Here is a 25262-nt window from a genome sequence, read left to right as displayed (position 1 = left end):
ATGAGTCTTACGAAGACGAAACGTGTGTCTGGCGTATTAAATTATAATCCTGGTACCTTTGATGATAACTATCCCAATATGGAATATACACAGTCTCCTAGCGATTGATTTTAAAAAATAAAATCCAAAAAAAAAAATTTATGGGAAGTTAGATACACAGGTAAAATAGCTACGGACGTTTTACGTCCGTAAAAAATCCGTAAAACGTCCGTATTATACGGCACGTCTACGGACGAATAGTACCACGAACGTAAAACGTCCGTTGCTTCCCATCCGTAAAACGTCCGTACCACGTCCGTATTACGGACGTTTAGTACCACAGACGTAATACGGATGTTTTGTACCACGGACGTATAACGTCTATTATAATTATGCATTATAATATATATATATTATAGTATATAACACACTTATTGTAGTATATATAACACACTTATTATAGGGTATAGTATAGTTTGATTTTTATGTAACAGTTGCATTGTATTGCTGAAACTTTTGATGGAACTGTCAATGATAAAATGCTATACTTTTTTTTAAGGTGATGATACTTTTTATTTGCATTTCCTTATATCATGTATATAGTCTCCGTGTGTTCTATCTAAAAAAAATATTCTGATGCAATACACATACAAGGATTTTGTCAAAGAACTTTCTGTCATACAGTGACTTGTTGTTTAACAAGTTGAATATTGATGATATCTTTTTAAACATTTTACATGATATTTCAAGAGTAAATCAACAATAATCAGAAGTATTTCAGTGGTGGTCTTTGGTTCATATTTTGCTTTCATGTATTAACTTGATAACATAAGGCTCTTAGTTTTCTCTATTTGTCATGTCCAAACCCTTTCACAACACACTATATAGTTCATTTTTTTCATTGTTGGAGGACATATGGATACCTATAATAGCTCACTATCACATCATGTGAACTCTGGTGGATATTTTTCTCATTGGCAATTCAACACTCTGGTGGATATTTTTCTCATTGGCAATTCAACCAAATGTCCTTACTTTTATAAGTCCTTTTAATTATATATCAAGAGTAATTGATCTCAAGAGTATAAATTGAGAATACTGTAATGTTTCCTTTTTACAGTTTTGAATGTATCCTTTTTCTTCAAACTTTCTTAGAACAAACATAATCTTCAATCTTCTTCAAAGTTCAAAATTTTATTTCCAAGGATTTATATTCACATTATAATTTCTCTACTTTCCAAGTCTATGAATGTCAAAATAAATGTCTTCTTTGTAAATTTAAACGTTCTATTTTTTGTAAAATTCCCAAGTTTGTGAGGTAGTCTTCTGTGTCCTGTATTCATGGTATTGGTTATTCTTCACCATGTTCACTGTGATGGTAACTGAAATAAAATATTCATAAAGAATATAAATCTAACTTCCATGAATTACATAAGCTAATTGTTATATGTTTGCAAATTCATTCTGTTAATGCAAAATCATTAACTGGTCGTTTTTTTTTTGCTTATTTGAATGTCCAGTGGCAAATATTTTATGTTTTCTAAATAACAACGTTAACTTATCAAAACATAATATTGGCCAGTCTGACTAGGTAAGTTTGTAATGTAAATGCTATGATAGTCTGAATTTCTGACATCTCAAGTGTGTGTGTATGGAGCAGAAGGAGGCGAGCAGAGTAAGGCTTAATGCATGCATTGAATCAGAAAGTGAGAAAAATAAGCAACACTGTACATGTACAATTAAACTTGAAACAGTTTTAGGTAGATAACATAAAATTATTTAAATTAACTGCAATTCTACAGATGAACTTACTTTGATATCAGGTCTGTTTTGCAGGGCATTCACACCTACATGACATACATGTTCACCAGTAATATCAATCCTTGCCAATAATGTCCTTTCCTTTCATTTGGTAACAAGCTAAAATTGTATATATATATATATAAATTAATCAAGAAGTCCAGACAAAAACTATATGTAGTATGAACCGATGCTCACTAATTTATACCTTTCCTATATACTTTTACTTTTAAGTAAATTTAAACAAAATGTAAGCTAACAACAGAAAGAAGATCAAGTTTAAGCTTATAAAAAAATCCTATATACATGTATGTGCAGATTTTAATAAAAGAACAACCTTTCAATGTACCTTGGCAATTGATAAACTTCAATTGAATCATAATTTCCTGTCAATATGCACATCTACATAGTATGTCCTTATTATCTACTAAGTTTCATGAAATTCTGTTGTGTGGATTCAGAGGAGTTGCAATGACAAACTGTTGAAGTAGTAATAAAGCAAATAAGTTCAAAGGGGCATAACTCCTAGAAAAAAAAATGAATTGTAATTTCCTGTTGATATGCACATCTACATAGTATGTCCTTATTATCTACAAAGTTTCATGAAATTCTGTTGTGTGGATTCAGGAGAGTTGCAATAACAAACTGTTGAAGTAGTACATTAAAGCAAATAAGTTCAAAGGGGCTTAACTCCTAAAAAAAAAATTGAATCTTAATTTCCTGTCGATATGCACATCTACATTGTATGTCCTTATTATCTAAAAAGATTTCATGAAATTCTGTTGTGTGGTTTGAGAACAGTTGTGATGACAAGAAACAGGACTTGACGTCAGACAGACAGGTCAAAAACATTATACCCCCAAAACTTCGTTGAGTGGGACATAAAAATGCTGAAAATCATGAAACTTAGTTAAATTGTTCATATTTTTTGTTGTAAGCTCCCATTTGATTTTTATAAATTTAAGTTTGTCAGTTTCTGAGTTATAAGATTTTCTTCATACATGTCATAAGAAAAGGGGTGACTTTCAAGTTTTGGGAAATACATGTATCCTTAAAATTTCGTTAAACTTTGATGACCGATTTATAGCTATTAAGAAAACCTTTTAGTTTTCTTTTTATAAATTTCTGATATACATGTGACATTGAGAAGTTATTGTTTGTTTGCAGTCTGACAACAGATTAACCAATTATTGCGCAACAGCCCAGTGTATTGCACAACAGCAAGAAATCTTTAATTGAATATACATGTAGATTCAATTCTTGAATTCATATAAACTGCTACTTTTGCATAGGTAATGTTTCTGTATTTAAAATCTGTAGTACTGGACATTTACTTTTGATATTTAGTATCATAACTTTCTTTACTTAAAAATTATTGTAACATTTAGGTACGGTACATGTATAAGTCGTTCCCAAACCTAATTACAAACATTAATGTGTAAACTATGTAAAAGTTTCACAGTCAATGAACCATGATGAGGAGGTGGGGCTATATAATCTCCATGGAAACAATACTTGCAAATGCCAATACATTTGCATACCAAATATTATTGACTAAACATAAGCAGTTTATCTTAAACTGATCTAATCACAAACTAATACATGTAAACTAAGATAAGTTTCAAAGTCATTAGACTGTGACTGAGGGGGCGAGGCCAAATATTCTCCATGGAAATGAGATGTGCCAATGCTTATACAACTGAATACCAATTAACATTGCCCAACCACTAATGGTTCCCCTTGAACTGACCTAATCACAAACTAATACATGATAACTTAGAAAAAATTTCAAAGTCAATAGACCATGACTAAGGGGGCGGAGCCAAATTATCTCCATGGAAATGAGATATACCAATGCTTATACAACTGCATACCAAATATCATTGACTTACCACTTGTGGTTCCCCATAAACTGACCTAATCACAAACTAATACATGTATGAGCAAAAGTTTCGAAGTCAATAGACCATGACTGAGAAGGCAGGGCCAAATAATCTCCATGGAAATGAGATGTGCCAATGCTTATACAACTGCATACCAAATATGATTATCCTATCACATGTGGTTCACCATAAACTAGACCTAATCACAAACTAATACATTGTTGATGCCGTCGCCTCTGAAGCTACAGTACTACATATTTTTTGGTTCAGAAATAGTACATAGATGCAAAAGTAGCTGTGTAACCAATTTCAAGTTCTTTGACTACATTTATTCAGAAACATATAATATGTCAAATATTTATTTACAATCCAAATTAGGACCTGTATCAAGGAGTAAGAAACTTGTCAACATTTAAGTGAAGCACTAATTATAAGAATTTTTGCATACATGTAGCAATATAATATTTCCTACAGAAAGTAACCAAAAGTTAGTGTGCAATAAATTCTATTATTGCATAGCAATATAATATTTCCCACAGAAAATAACTAAAAGTTAGCGTGCAATAAATTCTATTATCATATACTTAGACTTAATAACATAAGATTTTTATCGTATGATAATAGCATTAAATTAAAGTATTTTCTATATTTTTCGAATTGGTGCTTAGCGGGCTGATATGAAAAGTTTATCACATGCTTCGATTGTTATCACATGCCTTTCCGTAACGTTATCACATGGCATTCCGGTGATACTCGGCAAATTCCGGAAAATACACCTTAATGCTACGTTTTCAGTGAAAAACATTACAAAGTAGTGTACAAAACAATTATATGAATACTGGAAAGTATATTGTGTAAAGTAATTAAATTAAATTAAAAAAAAATATTAAATAAATGCATTTTTTAAGTTTTTCTGAAACATAATTTAGAAAGTTACTTTAAAAAAAGTTGACTTTTCCAAACAATTTTCATCATGTATATTGTTGAATTATTTTTTTGTCGATTCGTCCATATTAAAATGTTGGGTTTTTTTTTCTCTCTGTTGAGGCATATGATAGAAAGATTTCTTATTGAATGTATCAAATTTTGGGTCCGACGTCCGTGAACTTTTTACTCTTTCAAGATCTTTTCGGGAACCACGTAGAAGGATCAATATATGAATCTGTTATTTTTCTCTACTGTTGAAGCATATGATAAAAAGATCATAACATGTCATTTCATATTGCATGTATTATCAGCCCTCGGTCAATATCAGCCCTCGAGCCATGCGGCTCTTGGGCTGATATTGAACCTAGGGCTGATAATACATGCGATATGAAAAATGCCATGTAATAATCTGATAATATTGCACTAGTGCAAAAATCTTCAAAAAATCATGACGTTATCAATGACAAACTCTTAGTTTAAACCAATTTTTACTTTCAAATATTATATTGCTATACAATAAAAGGGTTATTGCATGAATATTGGGGTATATTGTCCCTCGTAGAACATATATTGCACTCGCAAGCTTATGCAATATAAAATTCAACTCGGGACAATATTCCCCAATATTCATGCAATAACCCTATAATATTGCACCAGTGCAATACATCTTCAAAATTATTGCATGAATATTGGGAAATATTGTCCCTTGTAGAACAAAAATTGCACTCGAAGCTCGTGCAATATAAATTTTACTCATGACAATATTCATGCAATATCCCTATATTATAACTACAATTGCACAATATTAATCACTTTACCATAAGTTATTATAAAAAAGAAGATGTGGTATGATTGCCAATGAGACAACTATCCACAAAAGACCAAAATGACACAGACATTAACAACTATAGGTCACTGTATGGCCTTCAACAATGAGCAAAGCCCATACCTATTGCTTGGTGTCAAGGTAATTAAGAATCTCAAATTTGATAAAAATAATTAAGCACGTATTCTTCATTTTGTGGTTTAAAGTTTCTTTAGACAATGCAAGTAAGATGCTGAAAGAATATAACATACAGATATAAACAATACCAAATATTCACATTATTTTTTCAAAATGGTCTCAAAGCTTCAAATTTGCAATTTCTTTAATGAAAAATGCACCAAAATAAAATAATACCTGTAACACTTCGGTTTTGTACATTTCATGAGCAGGAGATTATCATGATTATATAATTTAGTCAAATACAAACTTATAACTCCATAAAAGTATCGTGCTTAAGCCTTTACATAAATTTCAAGAAAATCAACCAAAAAACTGACCAAAAAAGGACTCATTTTTGCGGAGTTATCTCCCCTTCCAATGTTAATTTCCAAAGGAAATATAAAATGCAACTTTTGAATTTTCCTCAAGTTAGATTTTATGGGACTTTTTTCTGTGTATATAAAGGGCATAACGCTATAGATTAGAACTAAAACATTTTCTGTTTTAATTAGTTTGAGGTTAACCGTTTCCTCCATAATGACGCTTTTTGACCCCACCCCTTTACTCCATAATGACGCCTTTTGACGCCTGTGTAGTACCTCAGTTGAAACGCATTGACTACAAAATGTCTGCATATTAAAAAAGACTTTAAAAAAATTGTATCCAATATGAAAAGGATATTCAGGAGAATATCTGACTTGAATTTCATTGATGAAATGTTCGTTTTTACAATGCATTAATACTTTAAACCTGATGAATTTTTTTTTTATTGAATAAATCCTATGCGAATCAAGTTTGTAAAAAAAAAATTCCATGGAGGAAAGGGTTAAATCTTAGTTAAATTGTTTATGGTTTTGTAAAAAAAATAATTTGTCACTTCTAACTGTTAACATGGATAATTTTCAAACTTGCCCACAACAAGAATCAAAACTTGGAACTCTATGACCTCAAATTTTAAAATAAATCTTGGAAACTACATGTCCATGATTTACCGAGTTTGACAAGAGAGCAAAATTATCCAATAAACTAGGCATCATTTTAATATAAACATACCTCTCATCACAAAATTATTCATTGACTACTGCTCCTCTGTGCTCATATGCACATAAATCAATATAATGACAATCTATGAATCCACTATATAATCTAGACAGCAATGACCCAAATGAATTCGGTTCTGTTGCTTATCTTCTCCTACTTCTCAAAGTACTTGTACTTTACATTCTTTGAAAATGCTAAAAGAAATAATGTTTAATGAAATGAAGTTATAATATCTGCCAAAATTGCATTTAATATTTGATCTTGCAAAATTGGCTTAGTTTTGATCTTTTAAACTAGACCAACAAACTTTCCCTGAAAAAAAAGGATAGCTCTTCTTAACCTGGTAAACATTTTAACTCCAGGTCAAATTTGCTCTGAATGCTTTAGTTTCTGCTTTCAGAGATACATGTATAAGCCAAAAACTCCATTTTACCGCTATGTTCTATTTTTAGTCATGTTGGCATGTTAGTTAGCAAGAGGGGTCATCCGACACATATTTCTAACTAAATAAGTGTAATTTAGTGGTTCAATTTGTCTTATCTTGCTGTTTATCATATTTTTTTTGGTTCTGTTTTTTATATTTTACATTGTATAAATCAGTCTCTTAGTTTTCTTGTTTGAATTGATTTACAAATTTGTGATTCTCATAAAGGGTCCTTAAAAACTGAATATGCAGTATTGGCTTTGCTCATAGTCATTGTTGAAGGATGTAAAGTGACCTATTGTTGTACATGTTAACAGTTAACTTCGATGTCACTTGATTTCTGGTGGAGAGTTTTCTTTTCTTGTTAAGGGTGCAATCAACAGTTTTTTTCTATGACGTCATATTTTGAGGGACCATGTATAAGTGACCCTTAGTGGTGGACTGATTAATAAAGATACTTGTATAAAACTAGATATCACTGGAATCAGAATGTTCTCTAGTTTATAATGGAATAAAAAAAAGTGTACTTTTAATAGTATAAAAAAGTTTTATCCAGAGAAACTGGGAAAAACATTGCCTAATCAGGGATCTCCATGGCCTGTTTTACGATGGCGCCCCGCCATCGTTCAAATGTCTTGCGCCATCGTCAAATGACTTGCGCCATCGTTAAATTGTCTTGCGCCATCGTTCAAAACTTCATCGTTTTTTGTAGCCCGACGCCATTTTTTTATCAATTATAATCAAATGCATGTAATTGCATAACCCTTGGGCTTTTTATGTTATAACCAATACAGTTCTAACGCCTGAGGGATATCCGGATTAAGATCGCTAATCACTTGTACCTGAGCTTGTATACAGGTAGATCAACAAACCAGACAGGATAATACTATCTGAGGATAGACGATCCATTTGTCGATTTAATCAACTAAGTTTCAGCAAATGATTATGATAATTTAGGTTAAATAAATAAATTAATAATCCAGTTACAAAGAAAACAGTTTAACAAGTCGAACACGTGCTTTACGTGACTTACGCAATCAATCAGCATCCCCCTTTTCTTAAGAAGTACAAGACGCAAAACAGTAAATATTATTACTGCTGTAACGATAATTTAGAATTACTTTAAAAGTTTAAAAGTAAAAACTTAAAAATATTTCCTGTAAAAAAAATATCGTATCGTAATTCCGAATTCATTTCGTATATTACAATCGAATTGATACATCCGCGTTTCCGGTTTCTATTCAGACTAGAAAGATGCATGTTGCACAGCATCAATTTGCCAGATAAAGTCATTAAAAACCTTTTCATTTGTCAACGTTTGCTTTACAAATCTCTTTAACCTTTAACATAACCCGTACGAATTGTTTTGTTGTTGCTGCAAATCAGCCATACCGGTAATGGGTTCTGAATTTGACAGTGTCCATGACAAATAAGCTCCACATCATATGATTTTTAACCCCCATAACAATTACCAAAAATACAAGAAATCTACATGGGGACCTTCATGACAGCTTTTGGTCATTCTCGACTAAGGGGGGACCATGAAGACTTGGCATTTGAATGGTTAAAAACGGCAATAAATGAAAATATTGATACTTCTAATTCTATAATGAAAATTAAAATAAATATAATTTAAATAAGCAATGAATTAGCATGTTCACCATTCCTTGTATGGAGGGATAAAATACTTCCGATTGCGCTACACTGTACAGCGTAGACACGGCTAATTTAAGCTTAAACAAGAGTGCACACGCTGAAATGTCTCGCCTTCTATACTAATCATTGATATTATGTTGATAGTCCTAAGTATAAAGCTAAGCTTTAATACAACTGTCACATAAACTTAACATTAACCAACATAACTAAACAAAGACCAATGAACCTTAAAAATGAGGTCATGGTCAGATGAACCATGCCAGGCAGACATGTACAGCTAACAATGCTTCTATACATCATATATAGTTGACCTATTACTTATAGTTTAAGAAACATAGACCAAAACACAAAAACTTAACACTGTACAATGAACTGTGAAAATGAGGTCACGGTCAAATAAAACCTGCGCGACTGACGTAAAGATCATAAAATATTTCCATACACCAAATATAGATGACCTATGGCATATAGTATTAGATAAAAAGACCAAAACTCAAAAACTTAACTTTGACAACTGAACCATGAAAATGAGGTCAAGGTCACATGACATCTGCCTGCTAGATAGGTACACCTTACAATCATTCCATACAACAAATAAAGTAGACCTATTACATATAGTATGAGAAAAACAGACCAAAACACAAAAATTTAACTATAACCACTGAACCATGAAAATGAGGTCAAGGTCAGATGACACCTGCCAGTTGGACATGTACACCTTACAGTCCTTCCATACACCGAATATACTAGCCCTATTGCTTGTAGTATCTGAGATATGGACTTGACCACCAAAACTTAACCTTGTTCACTGATCCATGAAATGAGGTCGAGGTCAAGTGAAAACTGTCTGACAGACATGAGGACCTTTCAAGGTACGCACATATCAAATATAGTTATCCTATTACTTATAATAAGAGAGAATTCAACATTACGAAAAATCTGAACTTTTTTTTCAAGTGGTCACTGAACCATGAAAATGAGGTCAAGGACATTGGACATGTGACTGACGGAAACTTCGTAACATGAGGCATCTATATACAAAGTATGAAGCATCCAGGTCTTCCACCTTCTAAAATATAAAGCTTTTAAGAAGTGAGCTAACACCGCCGCCGCCGGATCACTATCCATATGTCGAGCTTTCTGCAACAAAAGTTGCAGGCTCGACAAAAACCTGAAATCAGGTCATGTGCACACCCCTGAAGACATGATACCTGCACATTTTTCATAATCAAAGTTGTATGAATTTCATAGATTTTTACCTGGTCTTTCAAAAAATTCATGCTTCAGGGTACGTTCGCCAACTCCATAAAGAGCTACAGTGTCTGCAAATAAGTTTTCAATTTTCACTGCCAAAAAAAACAGACTGTTTACAGTGTTGTCTCCCCTCAAAACATGTATATTTAATCTAATTTTTTTAATTATTTTAATTATTCAACCTGCTTTAATTGAAGTTAATTAATATATCTTTACAACCAAATACAAATCAAAGAGCTGAATAGCTCTGAGGGGAAAGACGGCCCTTGTTTCTATTTAATTGATTTTTTTGGGAAAGGGGTGGGGGGGGGGGGTATATTATGATAGTCTTCATATAAAGAATGAAAAAGAGAACAGCTAGAACATGTAGAAAGGTTGACAATATTAAAATCAATTGTTGTTTATGTAATTTCATTTCCTTAGTTTAGGATTCAATTTGGACCAATGGAAGAGATCTGCATCTTCTAAATCTAAAAACTCGATTAAAATTGATAGTTAATTATCTAAAATTCAACTGAATTATGTCATTTCACAACAACTACAATATTTTTTTGAAATCTTAATTGTGTACCACTTAACTGCAGGCTATTTTCCATTTTTTGTGACAGTATTCTTGGATTTTAAAGTTTTTTCTTAAGAAAGTGTGGACTGAAAAATCTATTCAGTTTTAAATTTCCATTGATAAAGTTCCCAGTTACAACTCTCATAACAGGGAAACAGGTACTAATAAAAAAAAACAATATAATTGATGTAAACTGTGTGAAGCTTGTTTCCAAATCTAAAATTTGAAATATTTGTAAATTTCATGAATAAATAGGTTAAAACTACAAAATGCAACATTTTAATTTTTTTAATTTTTTTTTTACCATTACAATGATTATTTTGCAAATTGGTACACAAAAATTTAGTTTTAATGAAAGACTACTAATCCAATGAAATGTCACATTTTAAGTGTTAAAATACATTAATTTTTATTTTAGTGGATAATTACTCATCAATTGAGGTGCTCCTGAATTGGAGGAAGATTCTCAAAACAGAATTTTTACAGAAAAAATTAATAAAATCGTTTCTCTCCCCTATCTCATGTAACCCCACGATCTTTGTTTACTTTGACAGTTGTTCAACAGTTGACCTACAAATTAAAGTATTGCATGTTGATGTTTGAATCATCTACAGCAAACAATATTATGTTTAAATTGAACAAATACCAATGTGTAATTAGTGCACGATCTCTGAGAATGATTTAAATAACCATTGAAGGATATCCCTGCTTCTGCGTAGTGTGGCATTCCAAGAATGACGTCACTATAAAATACAATATAGGTTTGATATATTTAGAATATCTCGTCATACTGATTTTTCCGGATTGTAAAAGAAACGTCAATAATGTAAAGGAGGGCTCAAGATACGATAATTTCGTGAGAAACAGAAGGGAAATGAGTCAAAAAGTGTTTAAAGTCAAACTATTAATTTCTGGGTTTCCTTCTCTTCCATCTAAGTAAGATTTGTTGGGGGGTTTTCCACATTATAAAAACAAAATGAATGATGTGAGGGAATGTCACTCTGGTCAACCCCATAGGGGATTGACGGCTTGAAGCCGTCTTTCCCCAAAAACATGATACTTTTTCACCAATTATGTTGATAAAAAGGGACTTCCCTCCATGTCTATTTTTAGTTGGGGAATAACCCCTAGTTTTTATACGAAACTGTTTATAGCAACCTAAACAATATTTTATTTTGAAAATAAGGGAGCTACCATTCGATTTTTATGGGGGGGCTAGGATGAAATTTGAAAAAAATAGGCAGGACAGGAGTTTTGAGTGTAAAAAAAGGGCAGGATGAGACACTTTGCAAAAATCAAAGCGCTGTAAGCACTGTAGGCAGTTAACCAAAAACCAAGGCAAACATAACAAGAGGCTGCCACAACGACAGCAAACCGGATTTATTAACCTGGCAATATCACAAGAACCATAACTGATGAACGGTGAAAGTGAAAATCGTCAATATCAAATTTGACCTGCATTTTATCATCAGTATCAACATATTAAAATTTGAAAGAGCTTAGGTTGAATGATTCATGAGTAAATGCAACAACATGAATGGAAACGCCATTTTTTTTATCTTTCAAGAACCATAACTCATGGACGGTAAAAGTCAAAATCGACATTATTGAACTTGACCTCCATTTTGTCATCAGTAACAACATATTAAAATTTGAAAAGCTTTGGTTGAACAGTTCATTAGTAAATTGCAACAACATGACTGGAAACGCCATTTTTCAATCTTTCAAGAACCATAACTCCTGAACGGTAAAAGTCAAAATCGTCATTCTTGAACTTGACCTCCATTTTGTCATCAGTAACAACACATTAAAATTTGAGAAGCTTTGATTGAACAGTTCATGCGTAAATGCACGGACACGACTGGAAACGCCATTTTTCAATCTTTCAAGAACCATAACTCCTGAACGGTAAAAGTCAAAATCGTCATTCTTGATCTTGACCTCCATTTTTTCATCAGTAACAACATATTAAAATTTGGGAAGCTTTGGTTAAACAGTTCATGCGTAAATGCACGGACACGACTGGAAACGCCATTTTTCAATCTTTCAAGAACCATAACTCCTTAACAGTAAAAGTCAAAATCGTTATTCTTGAACTTGACCTTCATTTTGTTGTCAGTAACAACATATTAGCTTTGGATGCACGGTTCATGAGAAAATGCATCTCAATCTTTTACAAGTTCTCAAAACACACACAAGAGGGTGTGGGGTGACCCTAGGGACTACCCCTATTTTTCATTTGATTTTTTTATATTGTCCCATAAATGAATATATCGGGTTTATGGGTGGGGATCTCGACGTTATCAAGTTTTCAAACAGGAGGGGGTGGGGGACCCTAGTGACTTCCCCTATATTTCATTTGATTTGTTATATTGTCCAATACATGAATATGTATTGTTGAGGGGTGGGGATCTTATCTGTTTCTAAGTTATCAAACAGGAGTGGGTAGGGTGACCCTAAGGACTCTCCCTATATTTCATTTGATTAGTTCTCATACATGAATATATCGTCGCTGTTATGCAAAAATCTCGTATCTCAATTTTTTGCGGAAATCTTTTTATCGAAGATTTAGAATTAAATATGTATGTTCCACTGTATGCAAGAATATCTGATCTTCTAACCAATCATTAACCCGAATTCTGACATGTGACGAAAAAGTGTAGTCGGATTGGTGAGACATTTTGTTGTGCGATAATATCGTATCTCAAAAGAAAAACACTTTTCACGGCAGCTGACATTATTACAGGTACAGTTTTATCAATTTAAGGTTCTCAAAGCTAATACATTAGCTTAAAAATAATGAAAATACAATATAGGTGCAGAAATTTTTGCTCGTCTTGGTAATTGATTGGTTAGAAGATCAGATATTTTCGCATACAGCGGAACATGCATATTAAATTCTAAATAATCGATAAAAAGATTTCAGTTTTTACTGCCTGGTGTAAAATTATCAAAACCTTAGATTAGAGGTTTTTGCATAACAGCGACGATATATGGTTTAATTTAAAGGTGGGGATCTCAACTGTTTCCAATTTCTCAATCAGGTGACTGCAGGGACTCCCCCTATATTTCATTTAATTTAGAGTTGGGGATCCCAACTGTTTCAAAATTCTTAAACATGAGGAGTAGGGTGACCACAGGGACTTCCCCTCTATTTCATACATTTGATTTGTTATATAGTCTTATACATGAGTATATATCATTTATATGGTTAAGGGGTGATGATCTCGAATTTTTCCAAGTTCTCAAACAGGAGGGTGTACAGTGACCATAGGGACCCCCTTATAATTCATTTGATTTGTAATATTGTCCCATACATAAATATATATTGTTTAAGATTGTGGATCTCGACCGTTATAAATTCTCAAACAGAAAGGGGTAGTCAGAGTGGCCCAACGAACTCCACCTATATTTCATATGATTTGTTATATTGTCCCATACATGAATATATATGTTTTAGGGGTGGGGATCTTGACCATTACCAAGTTTTTGTCATTTTGGTCTCTTGTGGATAGTTGTCTCATTGGCAATCATACCACATCTTTTTTTTCATATATAAGAAACTTCCAGCTATTTTAACTGACCTATCAAAATTGAGAAGAAAAAAATATCCCTTGAAATTGCAGTAATATGTTTAACTTGAAAAGCATTTAACATTCATTACCAACATTTATCACTGATAAAAAAAAAATTATACTGTTACCAGGAACATATATATATTGTTAGAATTGTATTGGATTTTGACATTAAAATTGGTGTACAAAATATTTTCTGCTTTTTCTTTCTTTTACATATATCTTTTGGTTTTAAATTCTAGTGTTTATATTTATTTACCAGGCATAGATGTATTTTGTCACCTGTCTGGATTTTTTTAGTTGATAGCCAAAACCCGGGATTACCCTTATCCGCTTCCAGAATCGGATCCGATATTGTAATCTCGCGGCAGCCATTTTGTTTTCAATGTTGTTTTTGACAGATAGTGAGATACGATTTTACTCGGATTTACACATTATTTACCGGCGATTTTCTGTATAAAGCTAGCGGTTGAACAAATTGAACATCGCTGTCATGAATGGTAATGATGAAAATACGTTTGAGATCGTTTATTAGGAAACTTCGGTAAAAATGTTTGCATAGTTATTTTTTTTATTTTCTTTCAATGTCCGTCGGGCGTAGCTAGTAACCACGTAGAAGGTCCGATTTCAAAAGTGGAAGGTCGCAGACCTCGTACCACCGCTAATTTGAACCACTGCGTCCAAATTGAAAAGATACGAAAATTTCGTCTTTTAATTCAAAATTGCCGCCAACAGCGTGATCAGTTGAACTTATATTAATAGACTACTGACGTATATATACGTAGTTGACTACGTATTGACGACAAACAATATTCCTACGACTTTTGTAATTTGGGAAATCTTAACTACTTGTCTTAATAGATTTTCGGTGATTAAATATTTCATACATTTGTTCTTTGACATCTTAGCCAAAAGCTCAGGGGATAATAAACTACATAAGGCAGATTTTACAGTATTGTGTTCTGTCTCCTACTTTCATGTTGCTAACGTGACAGAGACAAAAATGAGTAACGTTAGCGACATTTGGACATGTCACATGAGCAACAACATCTTTAAAAGTTAAAATGTATGCACACAGTGATGTTTAATATATGCCTGGAGTAATAAAATTGTACAGTCTGGTTTAGAATTTCTAAATATACAGAATGTCATTTGCAGGTGTACTTTATATCAAATGAATACACAAGAAACCAAAAAATGAGTAACGTTAGCGACATTTGGACATGTCACATGAGCAACAACATCTTTAAAAGTTAAAATGTATGCACACAGTGATGTTTAATATACGCCTGGAGTAATAAAATTGTACAGTCTGGTTTAGAATTTCTAAATATACAGAATGTCATTGGCAGGTGTACTTTATATCAAATGAATACACAAGAAACCAATTCGTAATAGTAACATTAGCAACATCTACTATCATGACATTACATTTTGTTGCGAACGTCTTTTTGGTGGACGGAATACATTTAAGGTCCTCTTGTAACGATATTACATACAACTTACCTTCTTTGCTTCCCCATCATGTGAAGGAATAAACTGGACCCCTGTTGTGTTCACTTATCGCTACACTGACAACAGGTATGGCCTAAATCCCGTGGTCAGAATTCTGACCACGGGATTTAATAATTCGACGAGACTAGTACATCATGGACTATGTTTAATTATGTATTATACTGATAGCAAATCAAAGAAAAATTAGCACATTTATTACCCTACTGAGTTCTTAAGGGAATAAAAGATACCGGTTCAGTTTGTCAAGAACATGTTAACACGCTCGTTGGTCATTTATCTGCGCTACTACCATGGGGTAAATTAACAGATACTTGTTTACTTTGCGGCATCGCAGTATTAACATTTGAGGTCAATTTCCTATCTCTTTAATTGGCCAATTTTATTAACGAATCGTTGAATTTGTAAGACTCATCCAATTAATGCCAATGTGACAATAGCTCCAACCCGTTCCTTCGGTGCGAAGCTATAGATAGAACGGCGGACCAGTTTAGTGAAGGAACTGACTTCTTCTTCTCTCCGTATTAGCTTCCTTTATAAGGAACACCAAGGATTATCTCCAAGTAAAAGTTTTATTTACACATTAAAATATATGTATGTTATATATATTTTAAAAGTTAATATCCACCAGTATAATACACAGTAAAAGAAAACTCTTTCTATTTACACATAAAATCCGAGTGTCTTTTATATAAAACGTTAAAACACAACTTATACGGTATAAAAACTGTTTGTTTCAGACCGTCAACCATCCATTGCCTCAAGCAACTTTAAGCGTTTGATATACAGTTTATAACACATCTCCCTTGTTTTGGTTTCTATCATATTCATTATCTTGTCGTCTCTTAGTGTTTGTGAGAAATGCCTACAGTCTATAATTAGCCTGATGATATTTGATTTAGATTGAAAGACACTGTGCCAGACTTCAGCTGTTATATGTTCAGTAACATATGTCTTGATTGGTTGAAAGTATGTAATTCTAGTATTTGATAAAATTGGACACTCCAGGAGAAAATGAGAGATATTTTCCTCAGAAAGATTACATAGTTGGCAGACTGAAGAAGGTGCTTGATTAAATTTCGCTCGATCAGAATTCAGAATAAAGGTTCCTGAAACTATTCTAGCTTTAATAATAGCTTTCCGAACTTCGGCTTTTGTCTTGTCAAATATAGTCCATACTGGATGATTTTTGCCAACAAGAAGATGTTCACTATCCATATGTTTTAGAGTTGATTTAGATTCTGCGTCGTCCCTTAGAGTATTTTGCCAGTATGTGTTCAGATGCTTCGTCACAAGAGATTTCCATTTCAATTTTGAGGGAAGAGTTTCTTGGAGAAGATGAATTGGAGGCAGTCCATACTTTAACAGGATTTCTCGAATTTTTGAGAAGAAGCTGTTCGGGTTGTCATAGTTGACCGACATTTGTCTGATGATGATATCATCAACTCTTTGAACATTTGAAGACAGTAAATTATGTAGGAAAGACAGTTGCTTTTTGTGTAGTTCAGCCTCTATTGGCAATCCACCAATTAAAAGATATATTGCAGCTATAGCCGTGCGTTGAGGAAGAGATTGAAAATGTCTTAAATTCTTTCTATGAAAAGATTCCAGCTGTGATATATTAGTCTTATTTAGAGGAATGGCTTCCAAACCATAAAGGAGTCTTGGTAGAACGTATGTGTTGTAGATTTTATAAGATGTTACTGGATCTAAGCCGTTTGTTCCATGCACCCCAGAGCCCATTAATGCATACAAAGTTCGTCTTGCGAGCTTTATTCTATTGGCCACATTTATTTCTCCTTCCTTTTTCCAACTTCTAGTTATACCTAAATGAGTTGCTTCTTTTGATATTGTAACCGGAGTATCGTATAGAGTCCAGTCAGCATTTGTAACCTTTCCACATGTAACAATTTTTGTTTTTGTAGGATGAATTTTGTAGTGATGTTGTTTAGAATATCTTTCCGAAACGTTGAGCATAATTTGAAGATTGTCTCTATTTGTTTCAATAAAAGCCATATCATCAGCGCATGTGGGAGTACCAACAAAAATATTTCCAGTATTTAAACCTAGAGAGTTTCTTTCTAGTTCTAAAAGTAGGTCTTGTACAAATATTTTGTAGAGATGAGTAGACAAAATCCCACCTTGTCGTACACCTTGGTGGACCGAGAATTTTTCACTAAAAACTGACTCCAAATCTATTTCTGCAAAGGGCGATATCGTAACTCCTATACAGGAGAGTTACAGATCTAAATATATGTTGCTCACGTGACACTGATTTGGACGGAAACGTCGAGCAGTAACGTTCGCAAAAAATAAAACAGCCAATGATATTGATTCCTCAAGTCCTTTGAACCCCTTACGTCATCCAAATTTAATATGATTGCTATTTTCAATTATTTATAAAACCCGGGATAAAAATAACTACAATGGGCTGTCTGAGAACCATTAAGAAAATTGCGATCGTGACATACCACAATGGACGGAAAAGACGTGACGTTAGCAACAATATTATTAAATTACCTTTTTTAGCCTTTACCAATAAAAATCTGCCTTAAAGTTATGATTAAAACACAAAAGAAGACTTTTTATTAAAATAGAAGTCCATGTTATTAGGCTCCACTTATAAATAATACTTCAAAATTCCACTCCAAATAAGCTGGATGTCAGTAAAGTAGGTCATGATGTCTATTCCATGTCCAATATTTTGAAATTGAAAATCCTCTAATTCTAACAAAAACACAAACACAGAGTAATTTTTATTTTTATTTACTCAGAAAGACACATTTTATTCAATACCATAATGCATTACTCCATTACACAGTCTGTTTCACAGTTTCAGCAATTGCTTTTTTGATGGATACAAAAAAACAATATTTCCTTCTTATTGTAAAATCTGCCATAAGGATTCATAATGTGCTCTACTTCCTATGTGCAACTTCAAAACTTTTGGGAAAATCGACGATCATTTAAGGTTTTTCTGGTCATATTTTTTGTAATCCAGAATGAAAAGTATGAAAAAACTGTCCAATAAGTTATAAATAATATAGTAGCCAGCTAGATGATAACAATGGCACGTATTTCAGCATTTATTGGGTAGCACACAAATCCAGGGCGCTCGCATAAGGCAGCTTAACTGCCTAAAAATGCAGGATGACAATTTAGGTAAAAAAAAGTCGGAATAAACTAATAAAACTAGAGGCTCTAAAGAGCCTGTGTCGCTCACCTTGGTCTATGTGCATATTAAACAAAGGACACAAATGGATTCATGACAAAATTGTATTTTGGTGATGGTGATGTGTTTGAAGTTCTTACTTTACTGAACGATTTTGCTTCTTACAATTATATCTATAATGAACTTTGCCCATTAGTAACAGAGAACTATATTTGGTAAAAATTTACATAAATTTACCAAATTAATGAAAATTGTTAAAAATTGACTATAAAGGGCAATAACTCCTTAAGGGGTCAATTGACCATTTAGGTCATGTTGACTTATTTGTAGATCTTACTTTGCTGAACATTATTGCTGTTTACAGTTTATCGCTATCTATAATAGTATTCAAGATAACCAAAAACGGCAAAATTTCTTTAAAAATTACCAATTGGAGGGCAGCAACCCAACAACCAGTTGTCCAATTCATCTGAAAAATTCAGGGCAGATAGATATTGACTTGATTAACAATTTAACTTCTTGTCAGATTTGCTCTAGATGCTTTGGTTTCATAGTTATAAGCCAAAAACTGCATTTTACCCCTATGTTCTATTTTTAGCCGTGGCGGCCATCTTGGTTGAATGGCCAGGTCATCGGACACATTTTTCAAACTAGATACCCCAAAGATGATTGTGGCCTAGTAGTTTCAGTGGAGATTTTGTAAAAGATTACTTAGATTTATGAAAAATGGTTAAAGATTGACTATAAAGGGCAATAACTCCTAAAGGGGTCAACTGACCATTTTGGTCATGTTGACTTATTTGTAGATCTTACTTTGCTGAACAGTATTGCTGTTTACAATTTATCTCTATCTATAATAATATTCAAGATAATAACCAAAAACAGCAAAATTTCCTCAAAATTACCAATTCAGGGGCAGCAACCCAACAACCGATTGACCGATTCAACTGAAAATTTCAGGGCAGATAGATCTTGACCTGATAAACATTTTTATCCCCTGTCAGATTTCCTCAAAATGCTTTGGTTTTTGAGTTATAAGCCAAACACTGCATTTTACCCCTATGTTCTATTTTTAGCGGTGGCGGCCATCTTGGTTGGTTGACCAAGTCACGCCACACATTTTTTAAACTAGATACCCCAAAGAAGATTGTGGCCAAGTTTGGATTAATTTGGCCCAGTAGTTTCAGAGGAGAAGATTTTTGTAAAAGATAACTTTAATTTACGAAAAATGGTTAAAAATTGACTATAAAGGGCAATAACTCCTAAACGGGTCAACTGACCATTTTGGTCATGTTGACTTATTTGTAGATCTTACTTTGCTGAACATTATTGCTGTCAACAGTTTATCTCTGTCTATAATAATATTCAAGATATCTCTGTCTATAATAATATTCAAGATAATAACCAAAAACAGCAAAATTTCCTCAAAATTACCAATTCAGGGGCAGTAACCCAACAACCGATTGACCGATTCATCTGAAAATTTCAGGGCAAATAGATCTTGACCTGATAAACATTTTTATCCCCTGTCAGATTTCCTCAAAATGCTTTGGTTTTTGAGTTATAAGCCAAAAACTGCATTTTACCCCTTTGTTCTATTTTTAGCCGTGGCGGCCATCTTGGTTGGTTGACCAAGTCACGCCACACATTTTTTAAACTAGATACCCCAAAGATGATTGTGGACAAGTTTGGATTAATTTGGCCCAGTAGTTTCAGAGGAGAAGATTTTTGTAAAAGATTACTTTAATTAACGAAAAATGGTAAAAAATTGACTATAAAGGGCAATAACTCCTAAACGGGTCAACTGACCATTTTGGTCATATTGACTTATTTGTAGATCTTACTTTGCTGAACATTATTGCTGTTTACAGTTTATCTCTATCTATAATAATATTCAAGATAATAACCAAAAACAGCAAAATTTCCTCAAAATTACCAATTCAGGGGCAGCAACCCAACAACCGATTGACCGATTCATCTGAAAATTTCAGGGCAGATAGATCTTGACCTGATAAACATTTTACCCCATGTCAGATTTGCTCTAAATGCTTTGGTTTTTGAGTTATAAGCCAAAAACTGCATTTTACCCCTATGTTCTATTTTTAGCCGTGGCGGCCATCTTGGTTGGTTGACCGGGTCACACCACACATTTTTTAAACTAGATACCCCAATGATGATTGTGGCCAAGTTTGGTTTGATTTGGCCCAGTAGTTTCAGAGGAGAAGATTTTTGTAAAAGCTAACGCCGGACGACGACGGACGCCGGACGCAAAGTGATGAGAAAAGCTCACTTGGCCCTTTGGGCCAGGTGAGCTAAAAAAGGCAGGACCGAATAGAGTGAAAAATAAAAAGGCAGGACAGAAATTACAACTGAAAAAAAATGCAGGACAAAATTTTTCATCCTAGCCCCCCCCCCCCCTAAAAATCAAGTGGTAGCTCCCTAATTATGTAATTTAAACATTATTATCATAATTACAATATGACAGATTTATAAGTGGAAAAAAGTGAATTTACACTTTTAAAAATTCCACTATTTTCTCATTCACTATCACCATGATCACCACATTTTTTGTATTTTTATATTAACATTACGTACATGTAAAGCAGACCTTTCACCTTCTCAAGGAGTCCACTTCCCATGTACAAGAGGAGGCCCAAACAGCTTGATTTTGAGTAAGCTAAAAATTCAAATAGATTATGATACACTAAATAAATACATAAATTACATGTACATAATAATTTAATAATAATTTAATATGAATCCACAATCATGGTTTCAGAAATGACACATCAATTTAAATCAATAGATATCATACATCTGCATTGGCTAGAGGTACATGTATAGGGGGAGGGTTAAGATCTCATAAACATGTTTAACCCTGCTTGAATTTTGCGCCTGTCCCAAGTCAGGAGCCTCTGGCCTTTGTTAGTCTTGTACTATTTTTAATTTTAGTTTCTTGTGTACAATTTGGAGTTTAGCATGTTTAGTATGGCGTTCATTATCACTGAACTAGTATATATATTTGTTTAGGGGCCAGCTGATGGACGCCTCCGGAATTTCTTGCTGCATTGAAGACATGTTGGTGACCTTCTGATGTTGTCTGCTTTATGGTCGGGTTGTTGTCTCTTTGACACATTCCCCATTTCCATTATCAATTTTATGTATATTAAATTTTTATATCAGTGTTTTCTAATTTCTGGGTAGTCTAGTAGTCCAAATTATTATGATGTCTTGAAAGGCTAATATAATATTATTTTTTGGACGCTTTACTCTAATGTACAGTAAGGCGTCAAATAAAAAAAATGTAATAGCCTTTCAAGAAGTCATAATTATTTGAACTAGGTAGTCTAGATAAGTACAAATTTATGTAAATAAGGGCAAATTTGCAGACTTTTATTTTTTATATAAATTAAATATTAATTATATTTATTTGGATTTTACCCAAGTCATGCAAGTTGGGCAAGGCCATTCTTTGCAGGAGTATATTTTACAGATTTTAACCATTTTTATATAAAGTAGGGCAATTTTTTTTTAAAGCAGGACGAGTTGGTAAGGAAGCCACCACTTGACTTTTATGGGGTGGGGGCTGCGATAAAAATGTTATCCTGCATTTTTTTTTTAAAGTTGACAGAACTCCAGTTCCGCATATTTTTCAAATAACATCCAAGCACCCCCCACACAGGCACTTGTCTCAGAAAAAAAAATCCTATATATATGTATTAAATATGTATTATATTAAGGTATATAGGGAATTTTTTTTCTGAGACAAGTGCCTGTGACATGGTGACCCCCCCCCCCCCCCCCCACCTCCAATAAAACTCACATGGTAGCTCCCTTAACAAGAGTGGGACATTTTTAGAGAGGGAGACGTGTTGTTAAAAAAGTAGGCCGTTTTGGCAGTGGGTCGAGTTGACTTGCGTCCGTTCTTGCCAATCTTCTGATCTTTGTCAGACTGATTTTCGGGTTTGCATGCGATGAAATTTATAAATTCAAATGTTTTTTCGTGAAAAGTATACCACTAGCATCTTCTTAAATATTTGCATGATAATATTTACCTTTCGGTGCGCTTTCCAAGTACAAAATAGCGGGTATGTAAATAATCCATCAAAAAGACACACAACTTTCTTGTTTAAAACCCGGTTTCTTCAAGTTAATCGACAAGCAAACCATTTCAATTTATCTGTTTATAATAACTTGTTGATCCAACAGTTTTGAAAAACCAGAGGTCCTCGTATTATCTATCAGACTAGTATACATCTTTCCATTCTTTTTAACTGTAAAACATGAATTCAGCAGCCGACGAGCGTCCATGGATGAGTTGCGTCATAGTGTAAAAAACGGCAACGGTGATTTTTCCGGGTTTTCGTATTCCATTTGTCAAGCTTTCGAGAATACACTTTACGATCATTTACGTATATGATTGAGAGTTCTTCTTCTGATATACAGTTACAGCTTCATTATTATTGAAGATTACGAACTGTTGCATGCGCGGAGTATATGATTAAAAAATATGAACAAAAATTTATCTTTAACTTAGTAGAATACTTGGTGATATTTACATGAAAGAAAACAACAAGTGATTAAAAAATATGTACATTGTTATTTATAGAATTAAATTATGTTGTGGAGAACAGTTGGTGTCAACTGATCTCTGTAAATTTCAATGGTTTGACTTGCTACCACAACTTGTGGCAACATGTTCCATTGAATGATTGTTTGCGGAAAGAATGACCATTTGTAGCTGTCTTTAGAGGTGGATATTTGCCGAAATGTTTGAGTATGTAATTTTCTTGTTCTAGTATCTGATGGTATGAGGACTAGTGATGGGATTGCAATGAGTCCATGGATGACCTTGTAGAACATGATAAGTCTGGTTTTGAGGCGGCGCTCACTACAACAGAGTTAGTCCGGAACCCGGTCTGGAATCAAGAATGGGGATTTAAGTATTGAAAATAAATACAAAAAAGTTCAGAAGTGGTACACTGAGTATTTTAAAATAGGCCTCTGTTATAAACAAGGATTTGTCTACAAATCAGTCACGGCCGCTTTATATAAAACTATGAAGAAATGAATCGGAGACATAGGCCTACATGACATTATCATACATCAGTGGCGGATCTAGGGGGGTTGGACCCCCCTTTTTGGGACGATCAATGTATTTGCAGGGGGACATAGTTAGAACCCCCCCCCCTACCCCCCCCCCCTTTTGTAGCCGTCCCGCCGGCTAGACCACACGACCACCTGGGCCTCACAATGAATAAAGTTTTCGGTGGCTGTGTGTTACCTTTCCTCGTCAGTTTTAATCTAGCGTCGTACTACATTACATGATATATAAGCCATGGAGATGTTATTGTTCAGTACAAATTAATGCAAGATACAGTCACAGAAATTATTATATGTATAAGAACGTCTAAGTCAGTGACAACTCTACAACAGATTTATCCATCGGATCACCAGCAATGATGGTGATACATGGCTGTGTATATATATATAGTACAATCTTTATGAATTTGGTATGATATATATGTCTGTATGTTTGTCATGATGTTTGTGTATAACCAATGTGTATTGTCTTGGTATCAATCCTATGATTTTGGATTTCAAACCAATAAAAATTACTGACTTACTTACTATACACATTCTAGCTGAAATCAGAGAAGAATTAAAGTCTTGGACACTTATTATGGGCGGGGGAGGAAGGGGGGGGGTCACTTATGTATTCATTTAAGTGCAATCAAAATTTTACCAATCGGACAGACCTTCAGTTAAAAATTTGTGTCAAGCTCTTTTGTAATCATGATTATTAGGAAACATCTTATAAGTTTTCCTACTGTCTCCTTGATTTACTCGATACAATTAAGATTCTAATAATAGCCAGTGCTACATTATCAGCCTGATAGATCCTTGAAATGGCTAAATTTTGGACTTGACAATATATTTTGTTTTATAATTCTCCTCCTATATTCAACGTTAAGCTCACAAGATCTTGTGGACGACATCAAAAGTTCAATGTGGAATAAACAAAACTTAATTAACATAGTTTTTTCACTGCCCCCCCCCCCCCCCCACCTTCTTTATTTAATTTTGGAAAAAAATGATTGAATATACATGTAAAATTGATGTGAGATAAGCAAAACTTGCAGCAATGTTTACCAATCCACCACACCCCTAAACTATTTGATTTAATTTTTTTTATCCTACATTGATCTTTTAATGTCGTCAGTGTGTCACTTATGTTATCATGTTTGTCAATATGTCGAATCAAGTCAAAATTGTACTTACTAAATTTGCAATTGAGATGTAGGTTGCCAAATTTTGAGCCTAAGCCACGGGAAGTTCCGAACTGTTCGCTAGTACATGGCATGACTAGTGGGGCCTGTTTTTTTTAACAGTCAGTGCCCCCCCCCCCCCCCCATCCCTTTATACAAATTTCTGGATCAGTCAGTTTATGTTTAATGGCCAGTAAGTTTAAAGGGACTTTAAATATTGATA

The 25262-nt window shown here is 33.5% G+C and overlaps 1 long non-coding RNA gene across 1 annotated transcript; it reads right to left on the bottom strand.

Annotated features, from left to right (window-relative positions):
- Nucleotides 1-1154: 1154 nt before the first annotated feature.
- LOC143084925 (uncharacterized) lies at nt 1155-23181 on the bottom strand. Its single transcript, XR_012981209.1, has 5 exons — nt 22826-23181; nt 21366-21447; nt 6628-6809; nt 1792-1899; nt 1155-1361 (listed from the first exon to the last, which is right to left on the bottom strand). It is a non-coding gene; the product is annotated as an uncharacterized LOC143084925 (long non-coding RNA).
- Between the last annotated feature and the right edge of the window lie 2081 nt (nt 23182-25262).

This window comes from Mytilus galloprovincialis, chromosome 8 (assembly GCF_965363235.1).
Source record: "Mytilus galloprovincialis chromosome 8, xbMytGall1.hap1.1, whole genome shotgun sequence".
Taxonomy (NCBI): Eukaryota; Metazoa; Mollusca; class Bivalvia; order Mytilida; family Mytilidae; genus Mytilus; species Mytilus galloprovincialis.
The sequence above is the reverse complement of the archived record's forward strand: the minus strand, read 5'-3'. Positions and strand labels throughout refer to the sequence as shown.